General features: G+C 32.5%; 1 protein-coding gene across 2 annotated transcripts in view; it reads left to right on the forward strand.

Moving 5' to 3' along the window:
* Nucleotides 1-326: 326 nt before the first annotated feature.
* Nucleotides 327-27,322, forward strand: part of LOC119070998 — a 36,732-nt gene continuing 9,736 nt past the window's right edge. Inside the window, exon 1 of one of the 2 annotated variants that reach the window (XM_037175596.1) lies at nt 327-721. The gene's annotated coding sequence lies outside the window, so the exon portion shown is untranslated. Of the gene's footprint in view, nt 722-26,467; nt 26,805-27,322 lie in introns of those variants that run through there. The other variant, XM_037175605.1, reaches the window with a different exon arrangement.

Below are 27,322 nucleotides of genomic sequence, written 5' to 3' on the forward strand. Positions count from 1 at the left end.
CATCAAACCGATCGATCTCAATAAACAACGAGAGAACGAAAAAAAAAGCTGCCTCTTCATACCATCCGCAATGCAGCACAGCAATAACCATCTCAACCGTACTATTTCAACATAAAACCGATCGAATTGAACACTCACACATGTAAGCGGCGAAAAATCGTACACATTGACGTCGGTTCATATTATAGCGGATCTCTATTTGTCTCTGTTTGATCGACGTGCGATCGCTTTCGATATATGGTTGAACAATGTGGAGAAAGGGGTCACAACTTTCACGTGATATAAAATCCTGATACAAACGAAAAAGCAACGCATTTTCATATGAACCTCTCTGCTGTTGAGTTAATGAACACAATTGAATGTTGGTTTCTTTTTCGTTAAATTAATTTTTCGTAAATAATTTTTGTTTTGGGCTGGAAAATATAAAGTTGGTGGAAGAGACGTTTATTACTCTTTTTTTCAAATTTTTTGTGGTGCGCTAAGTGAATCAAGAAAAGTTTTTTTTGGATGTTCAACAGTGACCTTGTGATAAATTGTTAACTCGGATATTTACACCTAAAAAAAAAAAACAAAAGTGATCTCAAAACAGAATCACAACAGTGCCATTGGACGAACTGAAAAAGGATTATACAAAACCTCGAACTAATTCAATTCAAGTGGTAAAAAATTACATCAACAAAAAAGGATATAATAACCGGAGGATATACACAAAACGTTTCCGGTAAGTTAATAAAAGCAATTTCATTTATGAAAGTCATTTGACTTAAATGCATTTCGACGTAGACGTTCTGTTACGATCGATAATTATTATGCCCACATCTCTCTTAAATATTCTAATGTTGTTCACAGTCTCGTCTTAAACAACTTCTTCACAATGTTAGGCAATTTTAAAATTAGGAAAAAAAAAGAAATATTTAAAATTCGGTACAAAAGGTGTGTAGAGCTAGCTTCTTTCTTTTCTTTTCTTTTGAATTAAACATTCACGTAAAACATTCTTCTGCCTACTTATTATTGTATGTACATACAATAGTATGTTGTGTTACAAGTGTTGTAATATTGATTTTTTCAGCACTATATCCAAAGGTTCTATACGAGCGGAGCGAGTGCAACAAGTTTTGAAGTGTTAGTTTTACTTCAGCACTAGCTACAATTTTCCTTTATTTAGGGCTTGTTTTATATAGGAATGTAAAAGTGACAGATTTCATTTCATTTCATTTATTTCAATTTTATTTCAGATGTCAAACGTTTTTCTATTGTTCAAAACTCAGAGAACAAAAGAAAACTTTTCCATCTGTCACTTTTATATTCCTACGTAAATCCACTGTAGAACAATGCTTTCGGCAAACCAAATGTCATTAAAAGTTATTAAGAAATAACTTCAGTCTGTAAAATATCCTTGAAATGTCGTCGCTGTGAAGTTGGTTCACAAGAAATACTGAGCGCTGTCATTAGTTACTTTTATGACGAAATGCTTTAGAAATCTAATAAAATTATACAAAAATCCACTTGAACTTTAGTTTCCAAACAGCATTTCAGAAGCAATTCAAAAAATATTTTTCTACAAAAATCGCTGTGCTAAAAACGTAGTGACTATTCGCCTGCCAATAGCTAAATTATAATTAAAGACACTTTGGCAGACGCCTGCCAATAGCATCTTCCTTATACAAAATGCTATTGGCAGGCGAACTTGCCTGCGAATAGTGTTTTCCCTTTTACAGAGGCTATTGGCAGGCGACTGCCAACAGCTTTTTTCATTTCACAAAGACTATTTGCAGGCGAAATGACGTGCCAATAGCATCTAGTGAAGATTGAAGGTTTCCTATTTCGACGAACATTTCGAATTATAACTACTTTTCTAGTAAACTCACGAAAATAGTGCGAAAATGAAAAAGCCTCGGAAAAACCAATGACGTAATAAATAAATAAAAACAATGCGGAAAAATCTTACATTTCTACACTCAAACGAGTTACGAAATATGTCGTATTGTGACACTCGGTTGCAGAAAGTTCTATATGCGAAGCATACCTTTTTTCTACATCGTCATATCATTTTACACACCAAATTTTTTTTACACTATTTTCATGTACACCAAAAATGTTCAAAGTAATTTATGCGAGAGTACAAGCCCCGAAATAAATAAAATGAAAAAAAGAGAAGAAGAAAAAAAAAGTTAACAACAATTTGAAACCATATAAGATAGTACTAACTGACTAAACAGATGCTAAATAGCCGGTGTATTTTATTTTTAATTTATCGAAAATTAGGTCAAGCAAATGTTATTTTAGCAGTGAAATTTATTTAACTTTTAATGTGAAATGATGGATAGGTGTACTGTACATAGGTATACGCAACATAGTACACATAACATTGTTAATTAAGAATAAAGTTGCTATTTAAATTCGATGGATGGATGGATCAATTTTAACAATCTAACCGCTTATACGGGCAATCAAAAAAATTTGAAAAATTGGGATACATTCAATTGGTTCTTCTAACTCAAGAAAATTTTCTAATAAAGAAACCAAAGCAAAATATTTCTATTTATTGTGCTATACGTGTACACACGAATCATCACTTCTAGCATGCACATAAAAATGTTAGGAAAAGAATTATTGCAAACAGGAAAAAAACCAGTACGTTTGGCACAATGTTCATTGTAAGTTGAAAAAAAAAACTAGTTTCACGCGAAAAAAACGAACGACTTAACTTCGTATGGCATATCAAAGTAGAGCAAATTTCATATAAAGTACAACGTGTTTATGAAAACTTACTGTTTCGAACAAGTTCTGGCAAAGAAAACTGTATTGCGTTTCATTAAGATCGCCTCACAAAATTGACACACACACGGTCGGGTTTTCCATTTGTATGAAAATCCAGTAGAATTTCTAATCGCATTTGCGTTTCAAATGTTTTAAAAACGGCTATCAGCATCTGTTATTGACAATGTTTACAAAAATATAATCGAGAATATCTACGGCTAGCATTGTCTTGCATAATAAAATGTTTTAAAAAAATGAAGTACAAGATTTGGTGTCAAATAACACTGTGCAATAGTTTAGTCGTTATGTCCCTAACGTTTGCCGTTTCTCAAACCTTAAAATATGCCTTAATGTATTGGACCTTAGTCCTTCAAGCTTCGGTTCAAAACTTATGTAAGATTGTTACATTCAGTTACAGTTAATGTCAACCAAATTTGTATTAAAGTTTCCTTCGATTGGTCTGCTCATACAAACACACTGTTTTATATGAGTCTGTAATAAAGACTGTTTGTGTTTATACGGTTTTCATAGTCCGAAGTTCCCGTGTCGTAGTATTAAATCCAGCTGAATAAAACCCGAATTCGGTTGACTGGATATATGCTAGCTCGCTTCGTTCGACATTAATTTCATTCTATAAGTTATATTAAGATTGACGTGAATGCAAGATATTATTTTAGTTCCTGTATGTTAGTTCATTCTCGTTCAAGGGATGGTAAGAGGAAAATATCGGAAAATGTATTAAGTTTTCACATATTATCTAACGTTCTTCCTTCCAACTTCGGACTCTACTTTACGTTAACATATTGTGGAAATTACACTATGTTTTTAAGCTGACAGACTATGCATAGCGTAGTTTGTTTGTTTGTTTGTTTGTTTGTTTGTTATCATCGCATACTGTTAGAAGTCCAACGAAATACAGTGTATCAACAATGAATGTAAAACTGCATATTATCGGAATTATGAGCATTATAATCGAATGTCAATCAAATAATCTTTTCTGAATTGAACCATGTAAATAAATAAACTAACTATCTAATAATACATTTCGGTCTCTGGGTTCCGATCATCATTCTTGACTGGTTCCATAATTCATATCGAACTATTATGAACAAATTAGTCTGTATCTGTTGCCACATTACCATAAGTACTGCTAAAGCACCAGCAGCAACCTGCAACCATAGTATATAGACCGTGAGATATGAAAAGAAATTAATTTTTCGATGGTAAAAACACATGAATGAAAAATAAATATAAAATGCAAAAAAAAACACCGACTTGATATCACAGATGATAATGTCTCAATAGATTTTAATAGTTTTGCATTTCTTTAATGATGTGACCAACACATTTTTTTTTGTTCTTCCTCTTCACTACACAAACATTCTTTTCATTAACATTATTGGATTGGTGTGTCTATTTTTCCATCAAAAAATAAATATCCGACGCTCTCTCGTGTATATTGTAATAGGTAGCTCTGGTGTATTTTTACTTTTTGTTTCGTAACATTTTCCCCACAAAGATAACGGTACGTCCGATTATCAATTTTTATTATATTGAATTAAAGAAATGTATTAAGTGAATCGGTATTGTGCTGGTAGTGTGTGGATTGTGATTGTTACCATTTCTCTTATTCTTATTTTTTTGTTGACATGAAATCGCTAACAATTTGCTTGGTTGGAGATGACATTAATTGATTGTGATTAAAGAGAGTGTACGATTTATTTGGAGTTGATCTTACCGACAAGTTTACTTTTATTAACTGCTAAGCAATCACATCTACATTCAATGAATGATGATCTCTGTTTAAATAGGAAAATTTACAGCAAAAATAATGAAGTAGAAGATTAGGTATCTGCAGTGCCTATTTGGTAAATTCATTTACCGATTTTGCTAAAATAACCAAAATTTCCTAAAATTTATCAAAAATTACCGAAATTTACTGAAAATTTAGTGAATTAACTGGAACGGAACTTTGTAGCAAAACTAATGAAGTAAAAGATTTGGTAGCCACAGTTGCCTATTATTGGTGGATTCATTTACCTAATTTACCAAAGTCTACAAAATTCCCTCAAATTTATCAAAAAATACCAAAAGTTTACTGAATTCACCTGAACGGAAAATCTGAAATTTTTATAACAAAAGTAATGAAGTAGAAGATTTGATACCACAGTGTCTATTATAGGTAAATTGATTTACCAAATAGACTAAAATTCACCAAAATTTATCAAAAATGTATCAAAAATTTACTGAATTTACCAAAGCGGAATTTCGGTAATTTTTGGTAAATTTTAGAAAATTCGGTAAATGAATCATGGTCACCAATCATTGGACGGATTCTTAAAACAAAACGAAGTAACAGATTGTGTCGTGATGTGTCCAATCCTCTTACCGTTTATAAAAAGTTAAACTTTCAATCAGCACATGGCTTTCATTTACAATTATATCTCCTAATCTCAATAAAATCATCGAAAGTCACTATCAAACGAGTGCAATTAATCGCTGAACAAGGTTAAATTTCTGTAAAAAATAATTGGCCACAAAATAAAATCAAACCAACTGAACGAAAATAAATCAAATTAAGAGACGCGCATTAAATTTCACACCGCGCGCAGATTTTTTCTTCTTGTATCATGTCTCCAACGTATAAATATTTTTATGAAATTTTCATTAACAAGTGAGAAGAAGAAGAAGAAAAAAGAAATTTTCTAGTCATGCTTGTTAAGCTCTCTATTAATGATAAAAAAAGCTGGAACATAAGTTTGCACCATGAAATCCATCGTTATATTTAGCTACATTATTCATATTATACGTTTGTAATCGCCATTAATTTACGATGTATAGACAAAACAAGTAATAAAACATCAGCATGAAATCATTAATTAACGAAAAAATTTTATAATAAAATAAAGTCTCTCGATTTTCATAAAACGGAAACTTATTAATCAAGCCAATGTATCGGTCTGTATACATACAAAACCAGTGTGTTCACCACATCAAAGAGATTTCTAAAAAAATTGATTGAATGACCAATCTATTCAAAATCGGAATGTGTACATATAAAATATGGCGCACTCTCCGCATACATTTTGTAATTCCAGTTCAACAATTTGCATGCAGAAGACGTTAAAAAAATGTGAACTGGCGAAAATACTACGAAGCCATCAGATGATAAGAAATATTATTCATTTTGATAAACTGCATCTCTATTTCCAGTTTGATTTTCTTTTGAGAAACTTTTACACATTTCATGATCAATGAACGTTCTATTACCTATCGACTCTGCCTACAATATTGCGCTCTGGTTCGATTAAAGTGAATAATAAAAGGACTTTAAATGTTGAAAGTGTTTAGCATTTGCCTCGCATATGTTTGGAAGTTACGCCAGATGAAGAAAAGCTATTTATGTGGATCATACACAGAGAAAATTCTTGGTTTAAATTGAAATCTTTTTTAGATTAGAAAAGGGACCGAGTGGGTTCCATCTTACCTTTTGGTAAATTCAGTAAATTTTTGGTAAATGCGTTTACCAATAATATGAAATGAACCCAATATTATTGGTAAACGCATTTACCAAAAATTTACTAAATTTACCAAAAGGTAAACTCGGACCTCGGTAATCTTTTGGTAAATTTCACTAAATCTCTGTAGTTTTTGTCACATTTCAGCAAATTCTGTAAATGAGCTTACCAATAATCGGATATGCTTCATTTTTAATCTTTCTATAGGTATATGGAACTTAGTCTTTTGAAGTCAACTTTCCGAAAGATTTAATTGAAATCTTTCCAAACTCCAATTTTGACATTTGTAGATTTTTAAGAATTCAATTTTCTTTATGTTTAGTGTCTTACAGTCGGAGGCATTAAAATTTCTGCATGAATTTGCTTCAGCTGTTTTTCAGGTGATCCACACATCCAATCAAAACCGTTTATACGATGGAAACTGCTACACACACGCACGAGGAAGTGGTAAAACCGTATAAGAGATTTTTTGATTATTTGTGTGGATCAGTTGAAAAACATGTTATAGAAATGTTAAATGTTTATTTAGTTGTTTCTGACGGTCGACTGAGGACGGGGAGTTCTAGAGCAGCGTTTTCGAATCATCACAACGTCCACATCATCTTTATTCACATTGATTAATAATCAACATTGATTTGTTTGGTTCAGAGAAAAAACTGACTTCCGAGGTACCAAATCTTTGTTTTGACGAGTGGGGAGTGACGAGGACAGTATTTCTATTTGTCACGTATACTTTCTTACTTGAATTTCCAAATTTTAAACTTAAATCTTGGGAAGAATTCCAATTTTATAGACTCTAACCAAAAGGCCCAGGATTTTTCTCGGTGTACAAATACGTGTATATAATGAGGATGTAAAGTTATTCAATTTATAAATGAATTGATAAGATAAATGCCTTTTCTGTGTACCGATGTCTTGTTCAGCTCATATGTATGTTTTATTCAGTAGTAATATTGATTCAGGTCAATTAGTTTTTACACCACTTTCATTAAACAGTGCAGACACGGTATAATGATGATCGTTTTTTTTGTGGTATACATGCATATAATATGCACACCGTGTGCACACTTACAATTTTTTTTTACTCTATTTTGTTGAATTAAAAAAAAAACTTTTGTTAAACAAACATCAGACGACATAGACACACAGGTAATAAGATTCCTTAACGATGTAATAATAAGATATTCAAATATATGCTTAGCATAACATTGTCGTTCTTATTAATTAAATAAAATGAATATTTACGTTTGCACTAGCAAGAGCTGAATTCATTTGCGATAAGTTATCTGTTATATGTTCGAGCAATATGGAATACATCAGCAATCGTTGCTGCTGTTTCTGACGATATTATATACGAATAAATACTGAAAATGGAGAATGGAACTTGAAACTTGAAAATAAAATTTCAAACATTTTTCTTTCTACGACAGAACAATTCTAATCATAATTTTATATCACAATCGTTTCATTTACATGTTTGTTAAATACGCGTGATGTACCTTCAACACTTTTTTTTTCTCTCGAAATTGTTTCGTTTATAGAATAGACCAACTACAATCATCCATTCAATTGCCCATAAATTATCTGTGCCACTCCTATATGATGCCAAATGTGATAAAGCTAATTAATAAGCAAAAGAAAGAGAGAAGAACTGAAAAAAAAACTTCTTTTTTGATTAATATCTTTTGAATTAATTTTTGGAGAGGCAAAAAATTGTATTAAGATCGAGAACCATTCGAAATATGTTTGTTAAACTGTTCAATTTAGCACAGTTTTCTACACTTCTCTATCGTCTCATTTGGCTTTCGGCTTTTCAGACAAGTTTTGCGGAAAAAAACAATGAGGTTTTTGTTCAGCCCATTTTTTTTTCTCGAAGCATTTAAATTGAAGCTGTAAATTGTGTACAGCAAACCGATACGAATTTGTTTCACAGATGAACAGCTCGCAGCGTTAAGCGCCTATATCCATCTGTCATCGACTATGATGATAAAAATAAGCAATTGACCCCTAGCTAAAGCTGTCTTATGTAGGAAAATTTATGTTGAAACAAGTGAAGTAAAAGATTTTTTTTCGGTCAGCAAAAAAACTTTAGATCAAATGAAGTAATAGATTTGATAATTGTTCTAATGATATGCATGTCATAAGTAAATGGTTTATCAATGGGAATATAAATGCATGCCAATGTATACGCGATGTAAATTCAACGTTAAAATTTATATCTAAAAAACGCGCCATTACAAAAATGTCACATTCTGTAACGCACGACTCACATTTTACGTTTCCATTAATAACTTTTGATAGTAACGAAATAATCTGTGAAACGCGACTAACAGTGAAATGGCCCATACATAACTAAGCGAAGAAAGTTTTTGTCAAAATCATTGAATTTTTTCGGTTAAAATTTTGCCTCGCTCACAGGTGTGGAACAGAGATCTCACGATTTGAATAAACCAAGTCTTTACACAATGTTCAATACACACATCGATGCAAACCGCAAACGTATTTCAACTGACAATTATTGCCCCAATTGCTTCAAAGACAAGAAAGTAAAAATGATATAAAAATTCAAAAGGTAGTCGACCGTCATCCTCGTCGACACCAACTACAATTTAAAATTGTGTAAAAACTCAAATTGTTTCCTTACAAATTCGAAGATAAAAAAGTGAATGACTATCTTGCCACTTGCATCGGGTCTTGTATATAAATGTAATGATGTCCGTGTATAATTGTGAATTAATCCGAGCCGAACAAATAACTTAATTAATTAAAAGATTGGCCACCCAAAAAATGACTTTAACGCAGCGTGTGCACCACAATTTCATGCTGGATATTTTAATCTGAAATTTGTTCTTCAAACAGTCGCTGGTGTTGTTACTTTCCGGCTTTTGAAAGTATTAAAATTATCTAAAATCTATTGTTCCTACATTAAATGAAAAAAGAAAGAGAAACAAATTCTATTCATATTGATTAACATTCATAAAAACCACAGCTTTAACAGTCAAAGCGAAGAGGGAAAAAAAATCATAATAAAACAGAAGAATGTAACACCATTAAACGAATGACTGTAAAAGCGACATAAAACATATCTCGGATCATAAATAAGTCTCACAATAAATAAATTCTAAAATAATATTTTTTCTCAAAAATAGTCGTAATGGTATCCACAACCAAAATTCACATGACAACGTTGTTCCGAAGTAAGTTAGTAGTGAGAAAAGAACTTTCACATCGATGTGGTATGCAGCGTATAATACAAAATAAAATCTATATTGCATCGAAAGAAGGTGAAGGTCCCTGCACTTCAGAATAAAAAGACCAAAGAACGACCTTCTAAAAAAAGTAGAAGCAGTTTTGCTTTGTTGAGCTTTTCTACTTTTCTCTTCTAAAGTGCCTGCAACATCGATAATCGTGGCTCGAAATTGTTGTTGGTTTCTTTTTATTATTATTTTAATTTTGTTTTCTTCGTTGTTTATGGATGGATCTGAAAGGTATATTGGGATAGGTATATAATGCCAGCGCAATAGAATGCAATTATGGTGCATCAATCCGTATACACTACACGTACATTTTTTTTGTTACAAACAACAAAACTGGTTATGATTTTTCTCTTTTTCTTTGTTTTACACATTAAACAAAAAATAAATAAATAATTATTATGACTGTGATGTAACCGCATCGTATTATAAACATACGTATACCCCATCTAAATGTCGTCAACCGATTACGATTAAAATACCTTACTAATAATCAATCGTCTGATCATAGGAATATTTAATTTGAGGAAAGTGAATTTCATGGGAAAGCATTAATTAAACGAACAAAAAAAAAATTTAACGAGAAAAAAAAACCGATTCGTTTTGTCAACTTATACCCGCGCGAATCATGTAGCAAAATCATTGACCGGAAGCTAATTATCTGACACACTGACTCGCTTTCTTTGACTGTAGTCATGACCAACATCTTTAACAGTAATGTAATTTAATGTGTGTACATATAGCAAACTGAGAGGATTGAAATTTATAAACAATTTTAAATTAAAATTGAACGAAAAGTTCTCTTCACTCTCGCGTGTACCGTAGGCAATTTTTTTACAATTTATTTTATTTTTTCCGCCACTGATTGACCGGCTCTCGAACGCGATTATTATAAATATTTATATTTCAATTTACATTTTGTAAATTACAAATATAATTTAATGGACTTCGTTCCGAATTGTATCTGATTGATGGAATTGATAAATTGATTGAAGAAATAGCTAATAATATCGAAGAAATAAGTATTTACAACGCACTTCAAGCATGAGTGCTAAATAGAGTAACTGAAACAGATCATACAAATTTTAGCACTGGATTTGGAAAATTTGTTGAAAAAAATGCATAAAAATAGTAGTCTATTTGACAGCTGTCACTACGATCACTCATGCTTGTAGGGCGTTGGAATTTACATTCTTTGCTAAAACTGTATACTCCTTTTTAAGGGACGAAAGAATACATTACAGATATTTTCGATATTTTTACATGCATTTTGAAGTGAGTATAGCTCAACGAAGTAAAGGGGTATGTCACATTAATGAATCATAGGAAAAAAGAAATTCCATTCGTTTAGCTTCATTTAACTTCGAGGAAACTTTAGTCATTTCATGTGCACGTACTTGCACCCATACTAAATTTGACAATATTGAAACGAGACAAAATCTCAAAGATTTGAAGAGATTTCTCCATTCATCAATTGCACTTTTAAAGCTCTCTTGTAGTTATTATTTACCTTCTTATAAAGTCATCGTTCAGGAACTCTTCGTTAAGTTTCACTGGTGAGAATTTTGACACTTCTTTCATATAAAATATGTCAAAATCTTCACTTTGGGTAACGAATTTTTAGTTCCTGAACGAGTTGTTGAAAAACGGCGGCCAGTACTTTGACTTTCTATGACTCCCGCGACTTTTCGAATAGATCCAGGACTTTCCGGATATCGCAGAATTTTCATAACTTCGTGACTTTTCGTAGCGTCACTTTTCGTTACTTTTTCGTGACATTGGTGACTTTTCGTGACTTTCTGTGAGTTTCCGATACCTTACAGAATTTCCCCGGACTTTCCGGTACTTTCCGTGATTTTCATGACGTGAACTTCCGTGAATCACTATGTGACTTTTCGGACTGTACTCGACTTTTTGAATTTCTGGATGACTTAGTGACTTTCCGGATGAATTTCTGACTTTTATCGCAAACAACACACACATGCATGTGGGGGGAAAATAGGAAATTCTAACAACATCGAAATTTTCTACCAGAGCGAAGCGAGAGCTGTAATTCGCTCGAGGGTATAAACAACTATTTCTTTTAGTGTTTCCCAGTAAATACTTTAAGCAGATACCGGTTTTATATGATACCCTGATATCATATCGACTTTCTTCTATCTGCTTTCCTCATTTATCAAAAACATCTGCTACGATAAACGGATTGACCGAATTGAACTTGTATTACGATTTCTTTATCTAATTTCATTGTTTGGTTGTTTTTTTTTCTTCTCCTTTCATCGTTTCGTTCAAATACTATAGGCTGATGCATGGTTTATAAAACGTTGTATATACAATTAATTAACCGATGATTTATGTTTCGATTTATGAAAAACAACAACAACAACAAGCCATAAAGCGAAAATAAAATAATAACTCAAATAAACCGATTGACATAGATCGATATTTTTCACCTCTATTGTTGAACGTCTTCTAGTTTCACTTCTTCTCCAAATTTAATCTACCGTTGTAATCTATTTTAGAAATTATACACGTTGCAAACGCATGTTCAATAAAAGTAAAATTGAAACTGAAAGTCTGATTATTATTTCGTTTTAATCAAACAACAACAAAAACCTATTGAATGTCAGCGGACGACGAAGAAATTTTCATCAAAAAACATTTTTTTTTTGTAACAATGGCTAGCCGATGAAGCGTGAAATTTAAAGAAAGAAAGAAAAAAAACGTAAAAAACTCGTGTCTCAAGAGTGTTAGTTTTATGGATTTTGTCTGCATTTTAAATGAGCAAAAACGCGACTATCAAATTTAAATAAAGAAAAAAAAATCAAATTAAATATTTACCAGCTAGCAAATAAAGCAGACAAGTTTTCTTCTTAAAATACGAACAGAAAGACAAAAAACTTTTTTTTTAGAAATCATGCAAACTGCACGTAGAACACGGGAAATGTTTTTGCAGTACATACATCATCACTTAAGAACTTTTCGTGAAACTTTATGCTTCAAGTGTTACACTAACTTAGAGCATGTTTAACGCCTGTCAGAAAATTAAATGAAGAACACACAGTCAAAGAATTTCATGGAAACTTTCTCCTTTATTTTCACTTCCCTCGACCAGAACTAAAATTATAATTTTGTCTGTGGGATGGCTAATGGAAGCTTGAAGATGAAGTGGGAACTTTTTAGAATATTTCCTCGCTATTTTCACTTGATGTTTAAATTGTTTTAGATCTTTTGAGTTTCAACTTTTGTTTCAACGAATTTTGTACCCCATGTTGAATGCGCTTTTTTTTTAAGATGTTCAGTACTCAACGGGTTTCATAAATTTAGTACATTAAGAGCGTTAAGAGGGTGGAAGTATTTATTTAACAAAAGTGTTTCATACATTTCTGTAATTGTACGTGGGAAGAGGGTATACAATTCGTCATTTTTGGCAGTCGTATCTTTATTATTGTCTTCATTTTTCGGTATCTCATCAAGATTCATCTGTAACATTCCGATAACCTTTTGCTAAATTATGACAAATTTATTACTTTCGCTTGTGGTTGACATCCTATTCACTTATAGAACAGACTAATAACCACCCACCACGTTCAATGTTAACAAACAAAAAAATATCAACCGAACACGGATACCACGCAAGTTTGACGCATCGACAAATAATTCAGAAAAAAAAATTGTCTCAAAAAAATAACTTTCTCTTTTCTATGCTCTCAGATTACACAACATTTCGAAACCCAAACGATCGTGATGAGGTCATTGATATATATATGTTCTGTTATAAGATCCAACGATTTACGTTGTTTCACTGAAAGTTAAGTTCTAAAATTAGATATTAAGTTTTATATCAAGAAACATTTCATCCGGAACGTGTTTAAATATATCAACGACGTTATATATATGCATGAAACTATATATATATGAAACCTTTCATGCTTTCGTGTAAATATTAAGTTGAGGTATAACAACACCAATGTGTATAATAATGTAAAAGCGAAGAGAATAAAGGTAAAGTTAATTTCCCTTTCAACGAAAAACGTGTTGACCTATTTAACAAATATTTTTGTTTGTTTTTTTTTTTGTTTACAGAATGGATATCAAAAAACAAGTTGAAAACGTAATTGATCAACCGACCATAAAAGGCTTAAATTCCCCTAAAAAAGTTTTTTTTTAAACTTGTATCGCAGCAATTTTCGTCTTTAAACGCCGCACCGGTTTTTATACCATATATATTCACATGTCTAATTAAATTCTGGACACATCTTCAACAGACCGTTTTATTAACTCAAAATATGAGAGACGACTTAAGGTGGTATTAATATATACACGAAATGCAAGGATTTTAATAAAAGAAAAACCCGAAAAATTCTCCGAACATATTTGGTGCACATATAATAACACAAAAAAACCGCAAATTAGTGAATGAATGAAGTCTATAATTACATTTTTGTTGGCTTTCGTTCGATTTCATTTCGTCTTCATTCAATTTCATTTATTTCTTTTGTACAATTTTTAGTGTTTTGTTGTTTCATTGTTTTATCGAATTGTTTTTCGTTGTACGAACCACAAAATTTTAAGTGCCACAGTCGGTTTGATATTGTCTAAAGAGAAAGTTTTGTTGTTTGCAAATGTAATAAAAAAAAAGAATTTAATCAGAAAACGTTACGTATATGGTGAAGAGTTTGATTTAACGTTAACCATTATGCATCCACATTGTTTCGAGTTCTGACTTAGGGCACCGTAGTCAATGTTTTTTTTTTTTACTTCTTATACGGAGTCAAATTACCATTACCATTAATTTCAAAATGAAGACGTTATGTGTACACGGTGGGTTAAAAATCGAAATGTTTGTTCGCTGAATTTTTAGTCATACAATGCCGAACATAAACAATTGATAATTGTTTGTGTTATACGGTTGTTGTTCTGATAATGACACATTACGAGACATTAATTTAGAAACAATATCGCAATTGTGAAAAGTTTTTCGTTGCAACTATTACAACATTTACGGTTTGAAAGTTTACGTATTTTTTATGTGTGCTACCACTCGTAATTTAGGTATTGCTCAAATTTAATTTTGATGGAAGCAAATTGATGTAGCGAATATTTTCTATTTATTAATGAATATGATTGAAATTGAACGGTTTCACTTGGGGGGCAGCAATCTTTTACTTTCAAAATATTAGAACTGTGCACATTTGCGAGTCAGAGTCGATAAGTGTGTATCATATCTGTTGAATGTTAGGTATGGTATACCACAATTACACCCTCCAATTCTATATACAACTGAAGAATGTAATGGAAATAATCCTGGAATGAGCGATATGAACATTTCAAGGTAATATAAATCCACAGGCATGGAACCAATCTCCTGTCAAAAAATTGACAGTACCCTACCGTGTCATAATTACACACCTAGAGCCTAATAAAGTACTTTGCATTCGATGCCATAAATAACCATTATGCTACTAGAACTGTAAAACGGTATCTCGGTTCGAGATGGAATCCACGATCCGAGACGAAATCAAGAACCTTGTTTGAAATGATATTATCACCCAGTACGATATCATCATCCAAATCGATATTGTCGTTCCGAAAAATTATCGTCCAGGACGATAATATCGTCCAATGGGTATTTTCATCCAGGACGATATTATAGTCCAAAAAACGATATTATCGTTCAGAAAACGATATTATCGTTCAGAAAACGATATTATCGGTCAGAAAACGATATTATCGTTCACAAAACGATATTATCGTTCAGAAAACGAGATTACCGTCTAAAAAACATCTGTATACGATGTTGACCGTGTAGAAATGTCACCTCTCCACAAGTAGTATTTTAGGAGTTTTTTGGTTGGTAAATCACTAATGGTGATGGCTAATTTAAGAAGTTTTTTAGGAGGTTTTTGTTCGCGTTCGAAAATGTTTTAAATAATGTTTCAAGTCTGGAACTCTGAATAATGTTCACAATTGAGAGAGAACTTCAAAATGAAATTCCAATATGTAAAGAGTAAAGGAAAACCTCTGCGCCGCAGGTGAAATTTTTATGAGTCGTTTAGCAGCAATTACTTTTTAAGGTTAGAATGACATTTTAGGAGTTGTAGGAGACTTTAGAATGATTTTACGTGTTACGGCATGTTTCATTTTCATTTTCCCCTTCGGGTCGGGCTGTAACACCCCACTTATCAAATACACAACTTGGAACCTCGGAAGTAATATACTATTAAAGTTTTAGGCTTTTAGGATTGTTCACGATTGTAAACTTTATTAAGAAAACGATGAAATAAGTCGTTGTATGACACTGTAAACCGGTAAAATTTCTGTTTTAATAAACTTGTAAATTCTAGCAAAAATCGATTGAAATTTGCGAAACGTCGGTTGATGTGAAAGTTGTGAACACACACTATTCTCACCCATCAAAATTTCCCAACAAACACTTTGTCTCGTCTGGCAATGGTGTAATGGTTCTAACCTAAATTCAAGCATTTATTTTACAATAATTTGGTTAATCAATCAAAGAACATAATAAATGTTTTCCATCCAATCGAGACAATAAATCACCAAATCATGCGCGGCTTGAATAAATTCCGAATTTCAAGCATCTTAAATCTATACAAAAAAATACTCAACGAGTGAAATTCACGAAAATCCACCAACGGGAAATCAATCAAAAACCCATAATAATCTCATAGCAGAAACAAATGACGAGACGAATGAATGAAGAATTTAAAAAAAATCGATAAAAATGTACTTCTAATTGTCCATCAATTGATGATAGTCTCTGCATAGTAAATAAAGGTTTTAATAAATGATCATTACCGTCATTACCTCAGGCTGGAACGAGTGTTGACACATCATAAACGCGATTTTTAAAAAAGAATAAAATAGCTGGAAAAAAGAACACTCTTCACTTTTTGGTACGTATAATATGCATGACTGTCAGACACGTTACACCATTATAAATCTATACAAAAGAGAAAGGAGCACACTCAATGTGATGCCGTACAGTCTTCATACAGGTACTTGTGCTCTGTACATTAAAAGCATCACATTTGAAAACTCTCAAGCATCATACAAGTTACAATTTCATCTATGAGATCTTCACAATTTATAACATATAACTCAGCACCATGTGACATAGGAAGAGGAAAAAAAATTAAATTGGATAAAAAACACCGAGACTTCATCTTTGAGATATTGATATGTCGTTTCGAAAATACTCGTTTCAACCGCATTGCTATTTAAGAGTAAAATCAATTAATCTAAATTAAATATTTGGAATTTAATTCTATCATTCGTTCCAACTAGTTCACCTACATTTTATAATATGAAATGGACGTATAAACAAAGTCCATATATGACTCGTTTTTGTGATTTGTACCAATACATTAATCACCACAGCCGATGAGCGATTTCTTGTCTTGTTACATCCTCAGCGGAAAGTATCATTCGCTTTTCACTAAATAATATTTGAAATATTTTATGTGACTTTTAATTAAAATAAATGAAAATAAAAACTCGAAAAGTTTATATGCATCTGCGGAAGATAAGTTTTCGCTCAATTAAATTTGCTGTTTATCATGGATGCTGGAGCTGTTTTTCTGTTGATGAAAATAAATAATGTTTCACTTCAATCGAATGCAATTAAATAAAGAAATTGTCGACGTTAAAAGCTTCTGCCAATTTGTGATATACTGAAGAGGCATTTAAGACCTTAATTTCACAATCATTCCAAGACTTTCGTCAAAAAAATTAACAGAACTTTTCGACTAGGCCCTTTTGTTATAAAATAATAACCATCACACAAACAGATCGTTAATGCAGCTCAATTCTCTTAAATTAGTAGGTGAAGTTAGAAAGTGATAGCAATTAAATTGTCCAGTTCAAATTCGATTCAATTTGATTTCTTTGATCCATTGAAAACGAAAAGAATGTGACAACAGAAGTCAAAATACAATGCAACATCCAACCGTAAAGAACGATGTGAGTGGGTTCATTCAACAGTTTTTTTTTCTCCTCTTTCAAAAGTGACATGAAAGGCGTATCATACTTCTAAAGTCCATTGTGAAATATTCTAAATTGAATGTATCATTCCATCAGTGTGGTTGGAAATTGTTTAAGGATTTGTTATTCACTAGATTGGAAAACATCAATCTTTTAGTGGATTAGACGAAAATTAAGAAAATGTGAACAATGGACACGAAATTCTTCCTGCTGAACAAAAGACTACTTCATTGAATGTATGGAACGTAAAAGCGTGAAATGGAAGTTATTAAAAGAAGAGGATTGGTGGAAAGCCAATTCATATACTTTGATAACTGTACGACAGATTCACTTTGTAGCTTAATTTTTTCCCATTAGTTCAGACCTTTGAAAACTGTAACTTTTGGTATCTCGGTAACGAAATTAAATAGTAATTACACAAACTGAGACAACAACATTTTCATTGCTACTGTCCAATGAATTTTGAAAACATGAAAAGCAGCACAGACAGAAAATTCAACAGCTGTCACAGGTAATGTACTTTCGATACTTATCTGCGGCAGGTAATTTTTTGAAAAATAGTTTGCTTAAAACCAAAAACAAACTTTCTCAGCTTTTTCAGTGAACCACTCGGCACGTGACATTCTATAGCTTTATAGTGAATATAAACTTAACATTACCCGTCACAGTCAATAATGTACATTACATGTAACAGCTTACATTCGCCCAGAACGTTACCTGCCGCAGATAGTTTTTGACAGGTTGCCTACTTACAGGAAGCTTTGTGGCAAGTTATTGCTGACAGATGATTTATTTCTGACACATTAAATATCTGTCAGCTAACTTTTATTAACATTACCAACAGTTGGTAATCTTATTGAACATATTATCTGACGCATTGTGAAAAAATATTTTTTGGCGGTTACTTTTGGGAAGACATTTTCCTAGATTTCCAAAATTCTCCCAGATTTTTCACACTTTCCTTAAGAGCGCTCACCCCTTGGCAATTTTCTAGCCTACATTTGTGCGCAAAAATATTCGTTTTTTGATGATTTCTCTGAACCAAAATCTTTTTTTGAAAAAGTAAAACCATTGAAGCATGCAAAAATGTGTCACTTTTAAGGGGAAAATTGGTTTGTGGATCATAACTTATTCCACTTGGAGAGACCTTTGCAAATGTGTAAATTTATGTGTTTTACTTTTTCAAAAAAAGATTTTGGTTCAGAGAAATCATCAAAAAACGAATATTTTTGCGCACAAATGTAGGCTAGAAAATTGCCAAGAAGTGAGCGCTCTTAATTTTTGGACAAATTTGAAAAATTGTAGGAGAATTCGGGGAATTTCGTGAAAATTTAGGACAATATGGAAAAATGTTTTCCCAGAAATAGTCTTAGATGAAAAGAGTGAATTATCACTTTAAGGAAATTAGATTTATCGATTTCACTTCAGTTCCAACGATATTTACGATTATTGATTCGAGCATATTTATAATCAAAAGCCAATAAAATTGTAAAACAGATATGGTCTATCATCATCCCCAAAGGCGTTAAAATTTGGTTTCGGTACTCAAACGCATTCATTTTCATATTATTTTGACATAAATTGTGAGTACGATTAAAATGAATCAGCCGATTGGCCATATCTGTTCTGTACTTTCATATTACCGTTCCTGGATTGAGTGCTATATGGAATATCACAATACAAAAGCCACTAACATAAAAATTTGCTTCGTTTGCCTCATCTTAAATTTTTAAGATTTTGAATCAGCCTATTAACAACAGAACCCCTAGATGAATTTATTTCAAAACACAAACATGATAAATATGAATATATATGGTTTGTATGTTTACGGGTGTACGTACGGGCTGGGTAGACTGAAAAAAGAGGAATTAATTTACTTGTTGAAATGATGCTGAATAGTTAGCTATCAAAGTTGATGTTGAATGAAATCGGTTTTTAATTAACTGTTGGAACGTTTTTTTAAGGGATTTATTTTGTACGATAAACACCGGTCGATGGTATAGTTAAAAATGGATATATTATGCACATAAATTATAAGTCTGACATGAAGAAATTATTCATTTAAAATATTTTCAAAGAAACTATCAATCATATCACATTATAGATTCCGAATTCAGTCGAGCTGAGAAGGTTCGTCGTTTTTGTTGCATTGCTGTCTTTTCTTCTTTCTTGTAATTTGATTAATTAAATAGGAATTATTCGATAAACGACAAGCCGTTGGCTGATTTTCGGATCGTAAATTTGAGAGCAACCTACAAAAAAAAATGGCTAATTATTTTCCAACAAATTTCTAATTGCTATCAAGGTCATTGGAAACGACACACCGTCTTATTCAAAAACACTGAAATATGGAATAAATGTTATTCAAGTAATTGGTGTGAAATTCGATACCGTCTTGCATAGTTTCTGTGCAAAATGCGCAGGTAAAACTTTTGTGAACAATGAAAGAATGGTAACAATTTTCTTTCGGTGAATAATATCACAGCTATCAGTGTAATGTTCACTCGCCACATGTGATGATACAACGTCTAACAATTGTACATTTTAACAACGAACAAACGAGGAAGAAAAAAACTCTCATAATTTGTACACAATAGCAACAATCATCACGCCACACTGCCTTCTTTTTCTGCATTAGCCGAAATTCTAAACATCATCACACCGTCAAGTATTTTTTACCTAAAGGTATTTATATCATGCCATGCACAACTTTGCGATACAACTCATTAAAAATGTACAAAAAAAATAATTTACTTTTACTTTATCCACCAACAATAAAAGACAAAACACTTTTCGAATTAAATCGTAATACAAATACGTCTGGCTGCAGAGAAATTACGTTTGGTAGGAAAGAGCTCAATAAAAAATAAATATTCTCGAAATAAGTACTCCAGATCAAACACAATATCCCATGAATATAGGAAAGATATGTGTTGCATTTTATATCTATTGCATGTTATACCATATAGCGTGTTAGGCATACACCTATTTACAATTTGGTTTTATTTTTAATTCAGATACCATGCATATAAATATCATCGAAAATCATGTGTGGTAAATCTGTGAAGCATTGTTACTTGTAGCGTACATACGGCGATTGAGCACAGAAAAGAATTATTATATGTATTGAATGTAAGACGTACTTTCCACTCTGAATAATTTTGCTCATAGAGAAAGCAGTGGTTATTGTGTGAAGTATAGAAGAGTAATCCACTTTGTAATGTGAAAGAACGAACCAAACCAAAAAACAAATTGATGGAATGCACGAAGAGAATTTAATAAAATAAAAAAAAAATTATTTGTCGATGATGAGTGGCTACGTTAACAAAAAAAAATTAAAGAAAATAATTCGTTAGGTTTATCAATGATGTTCACTTCCATGTTCATTTTATTCAAGAAACAATTTTTTTGATCTTAAACTTTTACGTTTAGAAAAAGGATTCACAAGGAGAAAAAAAACCCGAAAAGTTGTGTATATAATTATAGAAGAAGTCGAGACTCAGGGAGTAAAAAAAAATAATTTTTCCATTAAAATGCATTCTCTGACGGTTGTTGTTTTTTATATGTTGTCGGGGTAGTTTTAACCTGAATCGTTTTTTTTTTTCTAATAAAGTTATTGCGTATTATAGATGAATAGACCGTGGCTAATGGTCTATCCTTTGATGTATTTTTTTCTTCATCTCTATTTTGTAATTTTAATTTCAAAAAATTGGTTAAACGCATTCAAAAATCCATATTATAATTCATGTTCTCATCAGCATCACGTGGTGTTGTGTCAAAATACGTTCCGATTGAAAACGTAGCCACTACAATCATGACTTGGGTGGTGGTTGGTGATTCATACGTTTCTTTTCAATTAATTTATGCCGACTGCAGTGTTACCTCTTACAATGGTTAATGATGGTGTAACGCGAGTAGTAAACGCTTATTAAAAAACGAATAATGGCGTTTTCGAAAGAAGGGGGTAATTAAAATAATTCAGGGAATTTCTCGGTACGCTTCTTTCAACGAAATTACAGTTGTATGAGAACCTTGTCCTCATAGGGTTTACACAAAATTTTAACGTCATCTCCATGTACAGATTTCAATTTTTTAAGCTCACTCTGTAATTATTTTCGGTTCTCAATTTATAGTTTAGGTCAACGAAATTTGAGTCTTCAGCTGCTTTACTAACTAACTCACTCATTTACGTCTTTTTAAGGCTTTAACCATGGTGGTAGTGGTAGATCTAAATTTGACTTTTCGTAATTTTCGGTACATTTCCAATACAACCTCAATAAAAAGTTTTCGCATTGAAATGAAACGGTTCATTTCAAAATCATTTCAAATCATTTGTTATCGACAGTAAAGACAAAAATAAACGACGACCTTCGGCCAATTTGGTTTTAAATAGGAAAATTAGTGCTAAAACCAAATGAAGTAAAAGATTCTGTATGAAAATCTAACTGATTTTTTTAGAAAATGAAAAAGTAAATTAGATTTAATGATTATACCGCGATACGTGTGGTGTTTGTGAAATATTCCAATCCAATCTGTCCACCTGTGATGTTTAACAAAAAATCTTTTACTTCATTTGTTTTAAGACCACATCAGTTATCGCTTGTTTACGTCATTTTCATTTGTTTTGACGATCTCAGACGTTTGTAAAATGTAAATATCGACTTAAAGAGAGTCGGATTTTAGAATACCGGACTACCTGAATGACATCAGATGTGATAATTTTTCGGTAATTTACTAGGACTTTTCAACCAATCCCATTACGACCGAGAAATTTTTCTAATTCAGACATCTCTTGCAATTGATAATACAAATAGAAAAAAAATCCGTAGAAAAACGTTCTATAAACCAGGTTAAATACACAAACAACGAAAATGTTTATGTTTATATGTTTAATAATTTAATTAACTGTAATTATCATAAAACATTTGTTCGAGCTATGTGTCAGTCAATCTATATACTTGTACGCTATATCCATAACAACATTATAACTTGAATGTAACAATTTGAATAACAAACAAATTGAAATAAATCAAGCAGAAAACTTTCAAATTGAACTTGATAATCCAACGATTGCAACAAAAATTTATGCAAAACAAAAACCGACAATGTTTTATTTAAAAAAAAAAAACCAATGAAATGACTACCAGCAACTTTCACTTGCACCGAATTATATCCGTTTCGGAGCGCCTTATGTGTACACAATATAAATACACACGCTACGTATTGTATAGTTATATGAAAGAAAATCCAACATTTTGATACAAATATATTGCAATATAATTCCTCAGTGATCATTACAACATTGTATACACAGAGGTTGTGAATTTTAAACAACTTGTTAAATTGTAAATCAAGCGTTTTTGCGCAAGTGTATGGTGGGTATCGATCGATCGACGATTCTGTCGAACATATTATTATATACATACCACACCGAAGATCAGATCATAATAACTAATAAAATGCCGGTTGTTCATTTCGAAAAGACGACGATCTCGCGAAGAGTCTCACTATACGAGACGAGATTGTTATTCAGTTTCCTCTTTCTTTTCTTTCGTTTTTAGCCCCGTACGAAGTACGAAGGGGCTTATAGGATTACGATGCCGTGTGTAATTGATGGAATTCGAAGCAGACGGTAAGGGCAAAGTGTTTGCCTATGTTTATAGATGACGAATCCGCAATAAAAATTTGGGCCGTCTGTCCGTCTGTCCGTCTGTCCGTCTGTCCATCTGTCCGTCTGTCCGTCTGTCCGTCTGTCCGTCTGTCCGTCTGTCCGTCTGTCCGTCTGTCCGTCACGTCGATATCTTGAGTAAATCAAATCCGATTTCAAAAATTTTTTTTTTCCCTGAAAGATAGTCAAAATAGTGAGGCTAAGTTCGAAGATGGGCATATTCGGGTCGGCCCTTCGTGAGTTAGGGCCACCTAAGTGATTTAAGGTCTTTTGGTGATATTTATGGCAAAATAAACGATGGAAATGTAAATGACACGGCAAATGATAGGTATTGTCAATACCAATCCAGGAAAAAAAAGTTTTTTAAAATCGGGTGAGTGGACCGTGAGTTAGGGCCTTAGAAGTGAAAAGCTACTAGGGCCCTATGTGTATTTTACATATAACTCGAGCAAATTTCATCCGTTTTTCGTAATTTTTGTTTCATTTGGAAGGTAATCAAAGGCCGAATAGAATGTTGTTGAAAAAAAATTAAATTTGGGTCCTCGGACTAAGGCCGTTACTAGGGCCCTATGTGTATTTTACATACAACTCGAGTAAATTTCATTCGTTTTTCGTAATTTTTGTTTGATTTGGAAGGTAATCGAATGCCGAATAGAATGTTGTTGAAAAAAAAATTAAATTTGGGTCCTTGGCCTAAGGCCGCTACTAGGGCCCTATGTGTATTTCACATATAACTCGAGTAAATTTCATCCGTTTTTCGTAATTTTTGTTTGATTTGGAAGGTAATCGAATGCCGAATAGAATGTTGTTGAAAAAAAAATTAAATTTGGGTCCTTGGCCTAAGGCCGCTACTAGGGCCCTATGTGTATTTCACATATAACTCGAGTAAATTTCATCCGTTTTTCGTAATTTTTGTTTGATTTGGAAGGTAATCGAATGCCGAATAGAATGTTGTTGAAAAAAAATTAAATTTGGGTCCTTGGCCTAATGCCGCTACTAGGGCCCTATGTGTATTTCACATATAACTCGAGTAAATTTCATCCGTTTTTCGTAATTTTTGTTTGATTTGGAAGGTAATCGAATGCCGAATAGAATGTTGTTGAAAAAAAAATTAAATTTGGGTCCTTGGCCTAAGGCCGCTACTAGGGCCCTATGTGTATTTTACATATAACTCGAGCAAATTTCATTCGTTTTTCGTAATTTTTGTTTGATTTGGAAGGTAATCGAATGCCGAATGCCGAACTCGAGTAAATTTCATCCGTTTTTCGTAATTTTTGTTTGATTTGGAAGGTAATCGAATGCCGAATAGAATGTTGTTGAAAAAAAATTAAATTTGGGTCCTTGGCCTAATGCCGCTACTAGGGCCCTATGTGTATTTCACATATAACTCGAGTAAATTTCATCCGTTTTTCGTAATTTTTGTTTGATTTGGAAGGTAATCGAATGCCGAATAGAATGTTGTTGAAAAAAAAATTAAATTTGGGTCCTTGGCCTAAGGCCGCTACTAGGGCCCTATGTGTATTTTACATATAACTCGAGCAAATTTCATTCGTTTTTCGTAATTTTTGTTTGATTTGGAAGGTAATCGAATGCCGAATAGAATGTTGTTGAAAAAAAAATTAAATTTGGGTCCTTGGCCTAAGGCCGCTACTAGGGCCCTATGTGTATTTCACATATAACTCGAGTAAATTTCATCCGTTTTTCGTAATTTTTGTTTGATTTGGAAGGTAATCGAATGCCGAATAGAATGTTGTTGAAAAAAAAATTAAATTTGGGTCCTTGGCCTAAGGCCGCTACTAGGGCCCTATGTGTATTTCACATATAACTCGAGTAAATTTCATCCGTTTTTCGTAATTTTTGTTTCATTTGGAAGGTAATCGAACACCGAATAGAATGTTGTTGAAAAAAAAATTAAATTTGGGTCCTTGGACTAAGGCCGTTACTAGGGCCCTATGTGTATTTTACATATAACTCGAGCAAATTTCATCTGTTTTTCGTAATTTTTGTTTCATTTGGAAGGTAATCAAAGGCCGAATAGAATGTTGTTGAAAAAAAATTAAATTTGGGTCCTCGGACTAAGGCCGCTACTAGGGCCCTATGTGTATTTTACATACAACTCGAGTAAATTTCATCCGTTTTTCGTAATTTTTGTTTCATTTGAAAGATAATCGAACACCGAATAGAATGTTGTTGAAAAAAAAATTAAATTTGGGTCCTTGGACTAAGGCCGTTACTAGGGCCCTATGTGTATTTTACATATAACTCGAGCAAATTTCATCCGTTTTTCGTAATTTTTGTTTCATTTGGAAGGTAATCAAAGGCCGAATAGAATGTTGTTGAAAAAAAATTAAATTTGGGTCCTTGGACTAAGGCCGTTACTAGGGCCCTATGTGTATTTTACATATAACTCGAGTAAATTTCATACGTTTTTCGTATTTTTTGTTTCATTTGGAAGGTAATCAAAGGCCGAATAGAATGTAGTTGAAAAAAAAATAGATTTGGATCCTCGGACTGAGGCCGATACTAGGCCTATGTGTATTTATACTCAATAAATTAAAATTTTAGGGCTATTTGAAAGTTTTGTTTTATTTGAAAGGAACGTCGTACGGGGCTTCGTAATTGCGCTATGCGCAATTTCTAAGATGTACACATTACATAATAATTTTACTTTAACTACTTTAACCGGCGCATAGGCTTACGGTCAAAGTAGGGTGACAGACGCACTAGGGTCACGTACGCAATAGATATACGGGTTTGTACGGGGCTCAGTCGCAGCAAACGCTCCGACTGTTCTGATGGCTCGTTTTTTTGTCTTCGTTGTATTACAACTATGCTTTCTTACTATACAGATAAAAGTGCTTGAATGATTCTCGTTCTATATCAGTAGGTCAATGGAACACCATTTACAGGTGGATGCTATGGTATATATGTACTGTACGTACCATAATCGCTTTTACACATGTGATAATTGTAATAATTGTATTACTTTACACTACCACTTGCAATACAAACAAAACTTTATTTTATATACACACCGATGCAACTCCATCGGGCTGAAGAAGTCAGTTAAGAAGCTTTTTGATAAAACGATGGGATTACCTGTTCCCAGTCGGTGTGTTTTCGTTAAATATTGACTTACGTTAGTTATAACATGTAGTTGTGCTTGTGCTTATACACATTTATGATGTGAAATTACACTTGTACGGACACACATAAGATCGCGTACATTCATCAAAACTGTTTTCGATTTGGCTTTTGAGTGCACTTCAATTCAGTCAATGATAGTGTTTGATTGATGAAAGAAGTGTTGAGGCAGATCACACCGGAGAATTTATTCGCGATTGAACGTTTTTGATGTTTGGTTGTTCGTGCGCGGTTATTTATGGAAACGTGAAAATTTAATTGGTTGCGCCGAACTGTGAAAATTTTTTGTTGAGTTTTTTTTTGTTTCAAAAACTGTGAGAAAGGGACTGTTGTGGATTAAAAGAAAAAAATTGATCTCGGTGATTTAACCATATGTAAATCAAACTGTTGAAGTATCTGATTATGAGAATTTGAAGTGTCTTTTTACGAAAACGGATTATAAATGCTTGCAATTGGGTAATTAAAAAACATTTCTGCTTCCTATTTACATTTCTAATTATAATTTTAATGAAGGACTAGAGGCTGATACGGTCATTCATTCAATACAATTCTAGTCCTTTTAATGTTTATTAACCTGTTACAGACGGCAAGCATATGCCCAGTATTATTATCTGGTATATTACTTCCATTGATTAAAGTATTTTTAATCGGTTGATTTCAAATCTTGTACTTCAATTATTTTAACATGCATTTTACTGTATAGAGAACCACATTGACCAGAGCTTGTCATTACTTTTGTCGTCGTTATCGATAACAGGTGTGACAGGTGAAGGAGGAATAACATAGAGTTTCAGCGGATTCTGAGGCGAATGGAAGTGTTAGCTTTAGTATTAAACATTCTTAAGCCATGCTTATAAGTTGTACTTATCTTCCTGTTAAAACTTTCAAAACTTTCAAGTGTCTAACACACTTGTTGCATAATAAACATTTCGTATGAGTCTTTTTTGTACATTCTGCACCGCAGGCCCTGGACT

The sequence above is a fragment of the Bradysia coprophila genome, chromosome II (genome assembly GCF_014529535.1).
Source record: "Bradysia coprophila strain Holo2 chromosome II, BU_Bcop_v1, whole genome shotgun sequence".
Lineage (NCBI taxonomy): Eukaryota > Metazoa > Arthropoda > Insecta > Diptera > Sciaridae > Bradysia > Bradysia coprophila.